General features: G+C 52.2%; 1 pseudogene; it reads left to right on the top strand.

Annotated features, from left to right (window-relative positions):
* The first annotated feature begins 742 nt into the window (after positions 1–742).
* LOC132231952 (U2 spliceosomal RNA) lies at positions 743–858 on the top strand (annotated as a pseudogene).
* The last annotated feature ends 9,798 nt before the right edge of the window (positions 859–10,656 follow it).

Below are 10,656 nucleotides of genomic sequence, written 5' to 3'. Positions count from 1 at the left end.
CCGGATTGAGCCTGCAACCCAGGTACGTGCCCTTGATTGGAATCCAACCCGGTACCCTTCAGTCCGCCTGCAGAAGCATTATCCACTGAACCAAACCAGCATTTCTTTTTCTTTTTAAGTCCTCCCCTAAGGATATGCTTTTTTCATTGATTCTAGAGAGCGAGGAAGGAAGAGAGAAAGTTCCCCAAGCATTCTGACAGGGATGGAACCCACAACCTGTGTATGTGCCCTCACCTGGAATCAAACCCATTACCGTTTGGTGCATGGGAGGACACTCTAACTACTGATCCACACTGACCAGGACCTGGAGGTACACTTAAAAATTTTTTTCAGATCTTCCCTGGCCAGGTGGCTCAATTGGTTAGAGCAGCCGTGGGCAAACTACGGCCCGCAGGCCGGATCCGGCCCGTTTGAAATGAATAAAACTATTGAAAAAAAAGACCGTACCCTTTTATGTAATGATGTTTACTTTGAATTTATATTAGTTCACACAAACACTCCATCCATGCTTTTGTTCCGGCCCTCCGGTCCAGTTTAAGAACCCATTGTGGCCCTCGAGTCAAAAAGTTTGCCCACACCTGGGTTAGAGTCTCAACCTGTACCTCAAAGGATTTCCTGTTGGATTCTAGGTGAGGGCACATACTTAGGTTTAGGTTAGATCCTAGTGGGTCAGCAGGTGCAGAGGCAGCCTACTGGTATTTCTCTGTCACATGGATGTTTCTCTCTCTAAAAATCAATTTTTATCGCTTCTCGGCCTTTAGGCTAAGATCAAGTGTAGTATCTGTTCTTATCAGTTTAAAAATCAATTTTAAAAACATCCTCAGGTGAGAATTAAATATATATATATATATACATATATAAAATTTTTCAGATCTAAAATTTTATTTGGTTCTTTTTTAAATTTTATTTTTCATTTACAGTTCACATTCAATATCCTATCCTATATAATAAGACCCTCATATGCAAATTGACCAAATGGTGGAATGACTGGTGGCTATGAACTGACCACCAAGGGGCAGACGCTCAATGCAGGACCGGCCCCCTGGTGATCAGTGTGTTCCCACAGGGGGAGTGCCACTCAGCCAGAAGCGGGGCTCACAACTGGCAAGTGCAGCAGCAGTGGCGGGAGCCTTCGTGGCAGCACTAAGGAGCAGCAAGCCGAGCGGTAGGAAGCAGCAAGCAGGTGGGTGGTAAGGAGGGAGGGGTCCTAGACTGCGAGAGGGCACAGGCCAAGCTAAGGGACCCCCCCAATCCCCAGTGCATGAATTTCATGCACCGGGCCTCTAGTTTATACATATTTGACTACATATTTTTGATTATATGTACATATAATCAAATATATCTTCTATGTAATAAAAGCCCAGCGACCAAAACAGCAGAATGGCCAGAACAACCAGAATGACCATGGCCCCTTGCCCCGGCCAGCCCTGCCCCCCAGCAGGGACCTCCACCCCAGTTGAGGTCAGGGCCCGCCGGCCCCCACCCATGCATTGGGCCTCTAGTAGAAATATAAAACCCTACCCTGCCACCACTCCAACCCAACCTGCCAAAGGCTCCTGAAACCACAAAATTACATCACTGATTCAGGCTAGCAGTTCAAAATGTAAAGCCTCATTCACACGTGAGGAATTCGCACCTTTCTCCTTCCCCTTGGACCCCATGTCTCAGATGAGACATGCACGGTATGGATGTGCAAATGAAAGCTCAGGAAAGTCACCCTTTTGGGGTCCTGTGGCGCATCCAGGCAGAAACAAACTGATTACCAAAAGCCAAGCACCAGACCCTGTCCCTTCCTCACCCACAGCCTTAGCTCCAGACAGGCACTCCCCATGGCAGGATACAAGGAGAGCCCTGTCTCAATTCTTCACAGAGAGGGGAATGCTCAGGAGGCCAAGATAATAGAAACCTAAGGACCCAAATGCCTGGGCCCATGCCGCCAAGGCCCGCTCAGCACAAGGCCAAGGGGAGCTCGTACCAAGTTCTGGTCCAATTCCTAACCCGGTCGCAACCTGCCATCCCACGGCCACAGGCACTAGTGTGTAATCACGGGGGGGCACTCTGGAGGTGGAGGGCTCACCCCAACCCCGGGCCCCGGGGGCTCTCTGCCTGCACCCCTTCCTCCAGGCGCTCAGCCCCAGCTGTGCCAGCAAAGCCTCTTTGCTGGGGCGCGATCACAGGGGGCAGGCTCGGGGAGGGGTGGCTGGCCGTGGCCTCTACTGCGGCTGTTTGCACTTAGGTAATTCTCTCTAATTATCCCGGGCTTTCAGTTCACTGAATCCGGGCCTAGGAGCTGCGCCCAGGGTGATCGCACCCACGAAGCCGCTGCTCCACCGAATGGAATGAGTCCTCTCACCCGCCAGGAAGCTCTATCCCTGTCCACAGCACCCTGTGTCATGTGTCTGTATGTTTGCCCAACTGTCTACACAGCCACCATGTGCTGGCTTGGGGATATCTTTGTGTGTCTTCGGTCGTGTGTCTACACTGACTGCTGGGAAGGTTCGGAGTACCAGGCACCCATGAGGAGAGGAGGGGTGGCAGGGGGAGGATGAACTGGGGTTCTCAGCTTCAAAAGGAGGAAGTGCTAGTGCCTGGCTCTCTCATCTGCATGAGCCCGGGGCAGTGGCCAAGGCCAGAAATCCCTGGGATTTAGGATGTAACTGCCAAACTGAGCTGACCTAGACCCTGCTCTAACTCCTCACCCCCTGAGCCATTTCGAACCTCAGCCACAAGTGCTCTTTTCCTGCAGATGGCATAGCCAGGGCTCAGAGAGGTTAAGGAACTCACCCTAGGCTGCACAGCAGGCCAGGGCTGCCACTCCCCAGAGCCATGGCATGGGATTCAGGATTTGGGCTTCGCTCGAAGACAGAAGGTGTGCAGGGATCTGGGAGGGAACGCCTCCAGGTCCTCCTCTCTGACTGGTCTCGGATCCCTAGCCCTCAACCCTGGTCCTGGATACTCAGTCCACTGCCCACCACATCCTTCCAGCCCTTTCCCTGAGGCCAGTTCAGCCATGTCTATGCTGAACGGAACCAGAGCAGCCATGTCTATGCTGAATGGAACCAGAGCTCAGAGGAGAGTAAGCTCAGTTCCAGGGGCCATAGTTGGAGGTGGAGGGGTCAGCCTTCCCGAAGCAGGATTTCTCAGCACACTCACTCTTCCCTTAGGGCTGAGTAGCTCCCTTAGCCCTCCTGGTTTGCATCGTAAATCATCGAGATAGATATGAGACACCTTAATGAGTCAATTAATTAGGAGACTTTATTTGCTCGGGCCCAGAGGGAGGTGTTACCCAAATCTCCGAGCCCGGCATAGAGGAAGCTGCCCACATTTATAACTTTTGAGCTTCTTTGTCTGCAGATTTCACAAAGAGCTCTGTGTAGGTTATTGTTACAGATAGTTTGTAACCTTGAATACATAAGGAATCAATACTTGGCATAAGAACATGGGAATTATTTTCAGTATCAGTATTAGCCTGTTACGTCAGATGGCTAGCTTGCAAGGTCAGACAACTAAGTTTCTATCTTTTTCTATTATTCAAACTAAAACAGTTATTTTACAGAATAAGGGACTATCTAAAAATAACAGAGTTGACCTACAGAATAAGAGACTGTCTAAGAATAGCAGAGTAGTTCAAACAGCAGCTTTAAAAGCAGTTTTCCAAAGGAGGAATTACTATGCTTTACTGGGTTCTCTGTGTCTGTCTGTCTCACCCTGTGCATCTCTCTCCCTGTTCCTTGCTCTCTGATCCTGCTTACTCATTCCCCATGTCTCGACGGGCCTTTTTTCTTCGTCTCTCATCGGATCTCTGCCAGTGGAGAACACCCCTGCTGACCCCGCAAAGGAACGCACACCAGTAGAATTCACCATTTCAATAAAAAATGACAAGTGGGAAACAGAGTGAATTAAAAAGCATTAACTTAAAAAAATCCATGTGTCTGCAAATGCGTTCCAAATGGCAGCACTTCAGCAGGGGTGGCAGGGACGGGCGTGTTGGGCACATGTTCTGGAGCCTCAGACACAAAGTATAAGGGGCTCAGTACCTCTCCATGGACCCCTCCCACTAGCCACCTGGGATGGCAGGGCCTGGGGAGGGACTTAGTCCATGCTCACCCTCATGGACCCTCACCTGATTCTGTGCCCTTTCCCCTGTTCTGGCATCTGCTGGTCGCTCTTACCCTCCCCCCCCCCAGTACCTCCAAACCTTCCCATGCTGACCCCAACTCTCCTTCTGCACCAGCCCCCCCCGACAAAGATTTCACCCTCTCCCTCCCCACCCCAGTCTTCTACCCCACACTACTTCCTTCCCTGCCCTTCCCTGCCCCATTTCCATTCTGCCCTCCTGCCCCAGACCACCCAGCAGCCTGCCTCCGGGAGAAATGGTTAGAACAAAGCTTTCCTTGGCCAGAAGAGATTCTCCAGGGAGCTGCATGCAGAAAGGCACTCCCAGTCCTGTACCTGCAACTGCTCTGTCCTGCCAGATGCCAATCAGAAATTGTCTCTGGAGACAGAGGGTAGCAGAAGTAGGCTGCTGTCCTTCGAAGCCCCTCATCAGGAGGAAACTCTCCCCCCCGCCAAAAACAAAGTTCACCCTGCTGCCTCCCTATCACTTTCAGCAACCCTCCTTTGCCCCTTTCCCTGGAAGTGGAAGGATTGGAGCACATCTATCCTATATAATAAATAGGTAATATGCAAATTAAACCTCAGGCCCACACAAGATGGCTGCCTACGACCAGGCTGGCAGGGGGGTTAGTGAGGGACGACCAAATGACTGAACAACAGGCTGCGTGGGGCAACCAGGCTGTGGGGGGGGGGCCCGTTGGGGGTGACCAGGCTGGTGGGGGGGCAGTTGGGGGCAACCAGGCCAGTGAGGGGGCAGTAAGGGGTGATCAGGCAGGGAGGCAGGTGATCGATTAGGAACCAGCAGTCCAGGATTGTGAGAGGGATGTCCAACTGCCAATTTAGGCCCAATCAGACATCCCCCAAGGGGTCCCAGATTGGAGAAGGTGCAGGCTGGGCTGAGGGGACCCCCCCCCCCCCGACTGTGCACAAGTTTTGTGCACCAGGCCTCTAGTCTATAATAATAATAAAAGAGTAATATGCTAATTAGACCAGATGTCCTTCCAGACGTCCTTCCATCCTTCCAGACGAAGCCAGGGCTGTGAGGGAAGCCCAGGTTCTGGGTGCCTGCTAGCTTCCGGGAGGAAGCCCGGGTTCTGGGTGCCAGAGGGAAGCCGGTGCCAGCACCCAGGGGAAGGAAGGCCTACTCTTGCACGAATTTTGTGCATCGGGCCTCTAGTCCTATCTAATAAAAGAGAAACATGGTAATTAGCGTACGTCCACTACCCTTCCCATGGGCTAATCAGGGCGATATGCAAATTAACTGCCAGCCAAGATGGCGGCTGGCAGCCAGGCAGCTTGAAACTAACATGAGGCTTGCTTGCTTCAGTGACAGAGGAAACCAATGTTCCCCGCCTGCCTTGCCGGCCACTGAGCTTGCAGTTTGAAACATTGTTACAAATATAGAAGCTAAACAAAACCCCAGAAACCTGCTTTCAGCGAGCTGGGATCTCAGAGCTGGAGTTGATACAGTGTTTCGATTATAGAACACAAACAAACCAGATACCTGCTTTCAGCAGCAGAGGCCTCAGAGGTGGAGTCAGAGCTAAAGCTGGCCCAGAATAAAATAAAAAAAAAAGAAGAAAAAATAAAAAAAGGAGCAGTTGGGAGCTTCAGTCACCCACCAGCCTGAAAACAGCCCTCAGCCCCTCACCCAGACTGGCCAGGCACCCCAGTGGGGACCCCCACCCTGAAAGGTGTGTGACCAGCTGCAAACAGCCATCATCCCCTCACCCAGGCTGGCCAGGCACCCCAGTGGGGACCCCCACCCTGATCCAGGACACCCTTCAGGGCAAACCAGCCGGGCCCCCACCCATGCACCAGGCCTCTATCCTATATTGTAAAAGGGTAATATGCCTCCCAGCACCGGGATCAGCGTGACAGGGAGCAGCGCCCAAATCCCCTGATCGCCCAGCGGCTCTGTGTGTGACAGAGGGCGGGGCCACAACCTCCCTATCTGCCCTGCTCTGTTTGTGACAGGGGAAGGCGCCCCAACCCCCTGATAGGCCCTGCTCTGTGCCTGATAGGGGGGAGCTCCCCAACCCCCTGATCGCCCTATGGCTCTGTGTGTGACAGGGTGCGGCGCCCCAACCTGCCCCGACAGGCCCTGCTCTGTGTGTGACAGGGGGCGGTGCCCCAGTCCCCTGATTGGCCCTGTTCTGTGCCTGATGGGGGGGCTAACCAACCCCCTGATTGCCCTGCGGCTCTGTGCTGTGTGTGACAGGGTGCGGTGCCCCAACCCCCCCGCCCCCCCACAGGCCCTGCTCTGTGTGTGACAGGGTGGAGCCATAACCTCCCCATCGGCCCTGCCCTGAGTGTGAGAGTAGCGGCACCCCAACCCCCTGATCGGCCCTGCTGTGTGGGTGATAGAGGGCGGCGCCCCAACCCCCTGATCCGCCCTGCTCTGAGTGTGACAGGGGGCGGTGTCACAAATCCCCTATCGGCCCTACTCTGTGAGTGATGGGGGAGCTCCCCAACCCCCTGATGGGCCCTGCTCTGTGCGTGACAGGGGGTGGCACCGCAACCTCCCCATCGACCCTGCCTTCAGTGTGACAGGGAGCGGCACCTAACTCCCCAATCGGCCCTACCCTGAGTGTGACTGAGGGTGGCATCGCAACCTCCCAATCCGCCCTGCTCTGTGCATGACAGGGGGTGGCGCCCCAACTCCCCAATCGGCCCTGCTCTGAGCCCGACCAGGGGCTGCACCTAGGGATTGGGCCTGCCCTCTGCCACCCGGGAGCAGGCCTAAGCCAGCAGGTCGTTATCTCCCAAGGAGTCCCAGACTGTGAGAGGGCACAGGCCGGGCTGAGGGACCCCCACTCCCCCCCGAGAGCACAAATTTTTGTGTACCAGGCTTCTAGTCCTATATAATAAAAGCATAATATGCAAATTGACAAAATGGCGAAACGACCATAAGGAGGAGAGGCGAGGCTGGTGAGCAGGTGGCGCCAGGCCAGCCAAGGCACATGCCAGTAGGCAGAGGGAGGAGATGGTAATGGGGTGGTGATGGGCTGGAGGGAGGGTGGCAGTGACCAGCGATGGGGCGATGGGGGCCAGCGCTATCCCGTGATTGCCAGCCCACTCACCTCATGCAGAGGGAGGCCACGGGTGAAGGCAATGGCAGGGTGATTCAGGGCGGGGCTGGCCATTCGCAGTCCCAAGATAGGCCCGCCAGAGTCGCCTCCCACAGAGGGAGGCCACTGGTGACTGCAGCAGGGTGATTTGGGGTGGGGGTGGCCGCTCACCACCCCCAGAGAGGCCCACACTCAGATAGGCCTGCCCCCAGATAGGCCTGCCTGGGTCACCTCCCGCAAAGGGAGGCCACTGGAGGCAGTAGCACAATGGGAGGCAGGACCAGCCACTCTCCACCAATGTCATCCCCTGATCAGCCTGCCAGTCACCTCCTGCAGAGGAAGGCTAGACTGTGACTTAAGCCTGCTCCCCACATGGCCAGTTGGACATTCCATCAGTTGGACATTCCCTGAGGGCTCCTGGACTGTGAGAGGACACGGGCCAGGCTGAGAGATTCCCCCCAAGTGCATAAATTTTTGTGCACTAGGCCTCTAGCCTATAATAATAAAAGTGTAATATGCCCCCAAACAAGCAGTTAGGGGTGATCAGGTAGGCAGGCAAGTAGTTAGGGGCAATCAGGTAGGCAGATGGCACCTTGTAGGGCTGCCCCCGCCCCCCAGCAAAGAAAGAGGGAGGCCCAGGCCAGCCAAGCCATCGCACCCCATGCCTGTCACCTGCAGAGGGAGGCCACTGCTGGCAGGGGAGAGGGGGGGCAGTGCTGCACAGATGGCAAGCAGTGGCAGTGGCGGGGGTGGGGCCAGCTGCCTGCAGCCAGGGGAAGGAAAGCCCTGATAGGCCCAGATCTCAGGCCAGGCCTAGGGACCCTACCCGAGGGGTCCCAGATTGTGAGAGGGTGCAGGCTGGGCTGAGGGACACCGCCCCGCCCCCCCCCCCCGGACATGAATTTTCATGCACTGGGCCTCTAGTCTACACTAATAAAAGAGAAAGATGCAAATTGACTGTACCTTCATGATGCCCACCAGCCAATTAGGAGTGAGAATGCAAATTAACCCACCAAAGATGGTGGGTTAATTTGCATACGCAGGCACCGAGCGGCCGGGGGCAGGGCAGGATACTTGTGTCGTCGCCATGAAGATGACATAGGCGTTCTGCACTGCCCCAGCCACTCCAGGCCTCTGAGCAGCATGGGAAGGTGGAAAGGCAGCTCTGGGCTGGAATGAAGGCTGAAAGACAGCCAGAGGAAGCAAGGCCCATTCTTGCATGAATCTTTGTGCATCGGGCCTCTAGTACATGTATAAAGATCTATGGAACAAAAGTATGATTTGATTTGAATGATTGGGAAAGTTGCTTGGTTTTAGTCCTTACCTCTCCTTTTTAAGTGTGAAGCTTAAAAATCAAACAAACAAACAAACAAACACCTTTCTAATTGTTCCCGATGCCCCATTTGGTGTTTATAATAGTCTCTCACACATGAAATGCAGGTCTCAGGTGCATGCTCCTCTCCCTGTAATTGAGGGAACATACCTTGAGGGCTAAGCACAGTGTCTGGCTCATCGTGGGACCTTAATAAACATTAGCTTCCTTTTATTTTCTCCCATCAAATATTATGACTTTGTTTTATCTAAAGTAAAAGCCTCAAAATGTACAAATGTCATCACTGTTCAGAAGTGGAACAGAGATTTATTTAAAGTGAACTGCACTGTGAGTGAAGTGCACAGTGTCTGACTGTTGGTTAGGGAGTTCCTCAGTCCAAAGTGCCTGGGCCTCTCTTGGCACCTTTGAAAGGTTTGCAAATGTTTACCTTGGTCATTTAGACAGATGGCCAAAAGCGATTTCTCAGTAACAAAGACCTGTCCTGTCGAAGGGCTTATTACTTCTTCACTGCTTCCTGATAAAACATCCTGTGTGAGGCTTAGATGAATTCCCCTTTTAGGGGAAGAGACTGCCAATGAACACACCGGTATTGAGAATACCAGTTCATCAGATATAGCACGAACCACGTTCTTTCTACCTGTTTCCTTACTCAGGACGCATGCCCCCTTTTTAAGCAGTGTTACTGGCCTTCAGCTGTACAAAGTACACCAGCTGCTGTGAGTTTGGATCACAAGTGGAACCCCCATGTCCGGGAGACACTGCCCTGGGTGGTAGCCTCAGCCTAATTAATTCAGCAGACTGTTGACCACTGCATGCGAGGCTGGCCACTGGGAGTACAGACCCCATGTGGGCTGGGCAGCCAGCCCCGAAACCGCCATGGCCCACGCCTGCCTCATCCTAAAGGCAGCACGTTGGCCATCTAACAGTGCCTGCTGAGGGGTCACCTGGGCCAGTTTTGTCTTTGGTGTGGATGTGACAGGACAACGTATTAATTAAAGGGAGTTAAACCAGAATTAAAAGGCAATCTAAGAACTGGGTGGAAATATTTGTAATATATATGAGAAAAAAAAACAATAAAAAGATACAATGGACACATACAAGCAATTTATTTTAAAAAATTACAAATGGCCAATGACATTTTAAAAATAGTCAAGCTCACTGATAACCAAAGAAATTCAAATTGAAATAAAATACTTGGAGTTAGAGGGGGTGGGGCCAGTATTGCCAGGAAATCAGCAGATGGTGAGACTTGGCCTGTGGGGAACCGGAACTCAGCTACTGCTAGTAGGAGTGTGGATGGGCACAACTTTTCTGGAAGGAAACTGGCAGCGTGTTTTTGAAGTGCATATATACTCTGACCACAAATTATACTTCTTGAAATTTTTCCTAGAAAAAACAACAACAACTGGACAAGTGTGCAAAATGTACATGTAACTCAACCTTTGTTGTAACAGAGGAAATAAAAAGAGCACAACTGTCTAATTGTAGGGGATTGGTCAAATAAATCATGATAGAGCAATGCAATAAAATAGTATATGTCACGACAAATGTGAAGTATTTTGATGTGGGAAAATGTTCATTATATCCTAAGGAAAATAAACAGATATGAAATTCTATATTTCCTTGATTACATCACACCTTCAATCAAAAGATGTGCCGATTATATTGTGCATCACTAAGGAAAAACCCATTTCTACACGCATAAGAAGAAAGCTGTGAGGAAAGCAAGTTGGTCAGGATGCCCATAAAGCTTCCTGACCTTCAGAACCCAACTCTCCCGCGTGGCGCGTAGGCTCCACAGTGTTGCCGCCCATGTTTTCCGCGCGGTATCGTCCCCCGTGTCAGCAGGAGCTTTGGTGGTACTGCATTTCTCAGAAAGGTGCCCCATATCGTCTCCAGCATTTCCTGCCAACATCGGACACCCACTTAGCATGCTTTGATGTACAGTTGAGAAATAACAACTAAGCCATAACTATTATGAGGGCAACAGCCATTGTAAGCTATATTCCATGTGCAGGGATGTTCACATGTGGAAAAAATGCATTCAGAATCACTGCAGTATAGCAGTGACTATAGCATGGCCTCTCCGGCACAATAGTTTGCTCCCTGCTTTGGGGACTAGCCTCCAAAGCCTTG

The sequence above is a fragment of the Myotis daubentonii genome, chromosome 3, assembly GCF_963259705.1.
Source record: "Myotis daubentonii chromosome 3, mMyoDau2.1, whole genome shotgun sequence".
Lineage (NCBI taxonomy): Eukaryota > Metazoa > Chordata > Mammalia > Chiroptera > Vespertilionidae > Myotis > Myotis daubentonii.
This window is presented reverse-complemented; position numbering and strand designations above follow the sequence as displayed.